Raw genomic sequence first — 6,074 nt, forward strand, 5'->3', positions numbered from 1 at the left:
GTTTTGCGTTTGTAATCTGTATCATGATGTCTGTTAATCCTCTACAAAACAACGGCATAGTTGAGTGATTCGCTATTTTAAGTTCATTTAAATGCGTAATACAGTTGAAAGTCTCAATCCAGTAATAACATAAAGATTAGATCTTATCAGCTTTTGTTAGGATTTATTGCCGGTGGATTTCCAAGAACTCTGTACTTCAGTAAACCGCAAAATCTGCTTTTGAACCGAAAATTATTATTGTTTTGTCGTCATAATATTTGCTGCGTAATTTGTTTAAAATATCCCATGTCAGGCTGGCTATTTAGTCCAGGTTGTTCGTGTCTTCTTTAGGACATGCTGGCATGTTGACATCTAACAATTTGGAATTACGGGGTTATTAATTAAAACTGCGGCCTGGTGCCATCCGGACGGGATGATAGTAACTACATAACCGTCAATAACACTGACACAGACCTGCAGAGCTAACAAGAGCTCTGAATCAGCCGGTTGACCCCACAACGCTGCGCCATCTGGGACAATGCAAAACAGGCGGAGAATTACAACTAACCTCCGAGGTTTTTTTTTTTTTAAGGCGGTCTTTTGTTCAGTCGGTGCTGCCTTTATTGATTTGTCTGGGAACTGCACTGCCTTTAGTTGTAAAATCAGATTATGTAAAAACTGTGCTGAGCGAGCAGACAGCTTCATGTCGATGCCTAAGACTCCCGGGCAGTAAGCGACAAGTCTGCATCCCGGTGCCCGCCCGGGAGTCCCTCAACTCGGACGGACACGTGTCTCATCCCCGCGACTTGTCAAGGCCCAAAGGTTCGCTTCTGATTTATTGCCCCAATCAAACACACGTGCACTAACTTAACACTTTCACACCGACCCGACAAACTGGCAACTGCCATAAAAGCATTAGGACAGCGTGCCTTCCTACCGTTTAAAAGCTACATTTATTATGAAGTCGATAAAATATCGGTTTCGATAAAGTAATAGCATCACGAACAAAGACGACTTTTGAAAAACTGTAAATTGTATTTTATAACATAAAATGTAAAAATATATCAAATAAAATTGCATTAAATAATAACAGCAATAATATTTAAACATACGTTCCGTTTGTTTTTTTTCCTTATATTTAGGCGTACTTTATATATATATATATATATATATATATATATATATATATATATATATAAAGTACGCCTAAATATATATATATATATAAAATCATAATAACCAACGCACCTTAAATTCTTAAATTCAAATACTAACGCAGTATTTCAAAGCTCGGCGCATTATTTGGCATAAGTAGGACATTCTCAAATGTGCGGCTTGAGGGGTGATTTCTGCGAATTTCTTTACAGGCAGTTATGCAGATGACGCCATTTCGCCATTTCTCCAACAAGCATCCAAATAAACAAGAAGAGACGGCGCGCTCGAGAGTGGTTCCTTACGCAATACACACGACGAACGCGACAAGTCGCAAATGATGAAATGCCAAAGAAACGCGGGCGATCAAAGGCTTCAAACGGAGGCTCTTCAAATTACACTCCTGGATCGACTCCATAATGCCAAGGCGACAGAAAACAAGTAACACATACCTTATCACACATGGAAGTCTTTTGCAGTGGCCCTTCTTATCCACATCGCTTAATTGCAGTGACAAAAGCTTTCAAACGAAAACACAATTAATGGCCCTTGATGTTGGGCTGTTCTGGGCTGAAGTGCGTGGCTGCGTAAAGTCTGCGCCAGAGTGGGTTACTGGCCTCAAATCGCATTTTCTCTAACCGCTTTGGCAAACAGACGTTTATTTGCTTATCTCCAAAGGGAGAAGCGGGTGGAAGAAAACTCCCGGCAGTTTGTAGAGTTTGTTTGGACTAGTTGGAATTTTGCATCTAAGGTTTCATTAGCGTGAAGGGGAGAGGCGAGAGTAAGGTTATAAAATAGACTGAAGTGATTTACCACGGTATCCACCGACGTATGAACCAGAAGTTATTGTTTTGTTTTTTTCCAGAAATGTAAATACCAGGATTCTCTCTCCCTCTCTCTGGGTCTTTCAAGCAAACGCAGGCTGTACACGGCGTAGCCAACCTTACCGAGAGAAAGTGGTTTACATTGTGTCCCCTCTGTTTACACAGTTCACCCAGCGTGAAGTAAGCGGCCCTTACGCCACCTTTCTGCTCCAGACTACTCAAACTTAGCAGTTTAGCTCAAATAAGCCGTTTAACTATTCACATCACTCTGAAATATGAAATGAAAAACTGGGCTAATGAATCTATCGATGTGTAAATGGCAAAGAGGATTAATCCAGTGAATGAAATAGCTTCAGAAATGAATTGTAGATTGAACCAGGAGCAAGTGTACTTTCGTAAGGTCTAAAGTTTAATTTTTTACTGTTGGCATAATTTAAATAATACGATTTTAATTACATTACACCAATCAATCACGCATATTAAATAGATAACTTTAGCTTACATAGCCTGGGAGAAAAAAGTGAATACTTTCTAACAGTTCCCTGGACGCACTGCAATTTGGAACAAATTAAGAATAGTCAATGAACTGCAACTTATTAAAGCGATTTAACAAATCGCGTCGAACAGCAAATTCAAAGAGAAACTTGTGTGTCAACTGTCCGTTAGCTGTGATATTTGGGATCTACAGGTGGCTCAGATTAGACCTGGCTTTGCGCTGGAGGGTTCCAGCCTTCACGCCTTCACACACCTCTACTCGGCCTCGTGAATATGGGCTACCCCACTTTAGGCCGATGGCAATCTCTTCAGCGAGGTAGACCAGAGTTTTCTCCAGCTTCCGCTGCTGCGACGTTGCACTCCAATTTCTTAGCTGAGTGGTTGTTTGCGTCTCTGTTTGCGGGGGCTGAGGGGGTCGGCTCGGTGGCCACGCGGCTTCTGGAGGGAGTTGTTCTCGCTTGTCTCATCAGCCGAGATGCGGGAAAGGGGGCGAGCCTACGCTGCGAACCCATAAAGTGGAAATTTGTGCGGCTAAATTGTGGAGCCTGCAGCATGCACGGGCTGTAATTGATTGAGAAGGTCAGAGCGCGCGCTCTCAGTGCAGTCCTCGCGCGCTGCTTTGGTGAATATTACGCTGGAGGTCGTGCGGGGCTTTGAGTTGTTATATTAGCAGTGCTGGGTCACTTTCATTTAGCGCTATTTACCAACATCTGGCCCCTCAGCAAAGTGTTGGGCTGCTACAAGACCTTCCAGATAGGCTTTGTTTCGGCTGTTTCAGCTCTGAATGAATTTAGCGCCTTGGCCTGTACTGAACTTTTAAACCTCAACTCACAATTGGATTGAATTATTATTATTATTATTATTATTATTATTATTATTATTATTATTATTATTATTATTATTAACGGCAATAATAATAATAATAATAATAATAATAATAATAATAATAATAATTCCTATACCTAGATGAAGAGTAAAAATAATGTCTACAGTAAACCTTTCCGCCCACACTCATCATCATAGCAGGGCTGTTAGGTATATTTGATTGTTATTATTAACCAGCAAGCTCTCTGCCAGTCCTGTCTCTTCACTGCTGCCTTCACAAACAGGCATCGATTTTACGGTAAAGTCCCTTTGCAAAGGGAATGAGTTCCTCAGCACGGGGATATCACTGTATTACACGGGTATAGCCCAGGTAACAAGATGAGCATCGATTCCGCATTACGGTTGATCGATACTGAAATAAGTAACTTCAGCGCTGAATTAAAATGCAAGCTCGCTTTAACGTCAGAAAGGGCCGTGTGGGGGGGGGGGGGGGCAGAGCACGCGCCAGGAAACTCAGGTTTGCTTACCGATAGACTGATTTAGGGAATTATGAGCGTGCGTGCGTGCGTGAATATGATGGGGGTTTTTTTGTCTGAAGATGTGGGTAATTTTGTTTTCTATTGTAACGCACAGCAGTAGTTAGTCGGCACAGAGACATGGTCATTTTGTTGATGTAAATGTAACACACTGCACAGCACGTCAACGTGTGACAGTTTACATTTCAAACCCCCCCCCCCCCCCCCCCCCACCCCAGGCATTTTTGTGGCTCCTCACACCACATCCTCACAGCCTGGGTGGATATATTGATTCTCAGTAGACCCACTGGTTATCTGAATGCTGGCTTTTATCAGGGTGATCTGGGGAACCCTTCACTAGACGTCCTGGAGGCAGACGGAGTCACTGACACGTCCCGCTTACCCTGAGCGAGACGGCGGGCAGTCTGGGTACTCGGTGTGGCCCAATCAATGTTATTGCCATTGGTGCGTGTAGGCAAAGTTGCTTGCTACTGTGATGCACTGGAGACTGAGAGAGAAAGACCCCATGCAGGAAGCGTGCATCCATCGTATATTGCGGGAGGACGCCAGGTGGCTCGGAGATTTACCCTTAAGCAAGCAGGTTGGAATCTGCTGGTGCCGTGCGCGTGGTTGTGTGTGCATCTGTGTGTGTGTGTGCGCGCGCGCGCGTGTGTGTGTGTGGGGGGGGGGTTCAGAAGCCTAGGCTTCTGTGGGGTGAACACAGACAATAAAGATATTTCCCCTTAGCCATGCAAGACGCCCAGTAAACACATGGGCCAGAGAGGGGGAGTGAGAGATAATAATACAGTAGTACTTGAAAAGGCCTCTCTCTCTCTCTCTCTCTCTCTCTCTCTCTCTCTCTCTCTCTCCCTATCCCTCTCAGAGGAATCTGTCTCTCTCAGGTCAAGTCAAGATGGCTTTAGGGGCACGAATGTACAAAATACAATTTTGCTAAAGCTGTCTGTGTATCTTCTGTCTCACTCTCTCTGTGTCTCTCTCACTGTCTCTCTCTCAGTCTCTCCAGCTGTTAAGCTCTGTGCAGCTGTATGGGAGGTGGCTGTACTAAACATACCCACAGCAGTTCAGCTATCAATAGACAGAGGCAATGCCCAGTGCTGGAGTGTTGATCCACAGCCCCAGTATCTTCAACACTTTAATGTGTAGTGAACACAGGCATGTACACAACATGGCTGGTTTGTAGGAATGTAGATGATGGAATTCAGATGCAATATAAAATTATAAAATTTATTATAAAGAACAGGGACACTGTAGATTATTTCCCATGACCATCACACCGTGCACGTGTGTGTGTGTGTGTGTGTGTGTGTGTGTGTGTGTGTGTGTGTGTGTGTGTGTGTGTGCACGTGCGTGCATCTGTTTGTGTGTGTGTGTGTGTGTGTGTGTGTGTGTGCATGTGTGTGTTTGTGTGTGTGCGTGTGTCTTTCTAATCAGTAATAGTAAGTGGAATGGCTTGCAGACATGATGAGGTCAAGGCAATTTATATGACCGGACCATATCACTTAGCAGGGCCTGTATGATAAGGTCCAGATCACCCAAAGACTGTACCTACCTACATGCTCTGCTCTGTGGTGTGTTGGGATGTGTTGGGGTGTGTGGGAGCATGTGTGGGCGTGTTAGGATATGTGGTGGGTGAAGGGGTGTGTATGTCACAGAAAACGACTTAACCTTTTGTGATCTGCTGAAATACTAGAAGTTTTGTCACAAGACACAATGTAAGAGAATAATGTAATTATTTTATTAGCAGTTATACAGTGTCACACCTTTGTTCTCAGTACCTTATGTTGAGTTATCGATACCTCAGATTATAATGACACAGATGTTAACGCTCGCTTTAATGAAGATGTTTAATAAATAATAGCAACCAAGCAACATAATGGCCTGTTTGCCTGTATTTCACAAAGGCACGTGCTAATCATGCCACCCCGCTCTTTGGTTTGTCCCCGACAGTAATTGTTTGTAGACTTTAGATCTCACAATTGACTCGTGAAATGGAGCCAGCGTTCTCCCCCTTTGTGTTCCTGCGCGTTCCCGTGTGAACGAGAGCGCACGTGCGCCCGAGGCCTTTTCTTTCTACCCAGCATGCATTGCAGCGCCACTGGACTCAGCTGCGAGGTCACCCCACTCCCACTTCATAATCATCACACACAGGCAGCGCCCTAATTCCCCTTTCATAAACAGCCGCCGCCCGGGAGAGACGACCCGATTCCGAGAACAATGATGGTCTCATCATCGATGGTCACGCCCCGCTTTTTAGAGTCCCGTC

The 6,074-nt window shown here is 44.2% G+C and overlaps 1 long non-coding RNA gene across 1 annotated transcript in view; it reads left to right on the forward strand.

The window, feature by feature from the left end:
• The first annotated feature begins 1,352 nt into the window (after nucleotides 1-1,352).
• Nucleotides 1,353-6,074, forward strand: part of LOC145653160 (uncharacterized) — a 30,174-nt gene continuing 25,452 nt past the window's right edge. The window contains exon 1 of the long non-coding RNA XR_014119475.1: nucleotides 1,353-1,572. This is a non-coding gene — a long non-coding RNA (uncharacterized LOC145653160). The remainder of the gene's footprint in view (nucleotides 1,573-6,074) is intronic.

The sequence above is a fragment of the Electrophorus electricus genome, chromosome 23, assembly GCF_041902795.1.
Source record: "Electrophorus electricus isolate QZ-2024a chromosome 23, ASM4190279v1, whole genome shotgun sequence".
In the NCBI taxonomy this organism is placed as follows: domain Eukaryota; kingdom Metazoa; phylum Chordata; class Actinopteri; order Gymnotiformes; family Gymnotidae; genus Electrophorus; species Electrophorus electricus.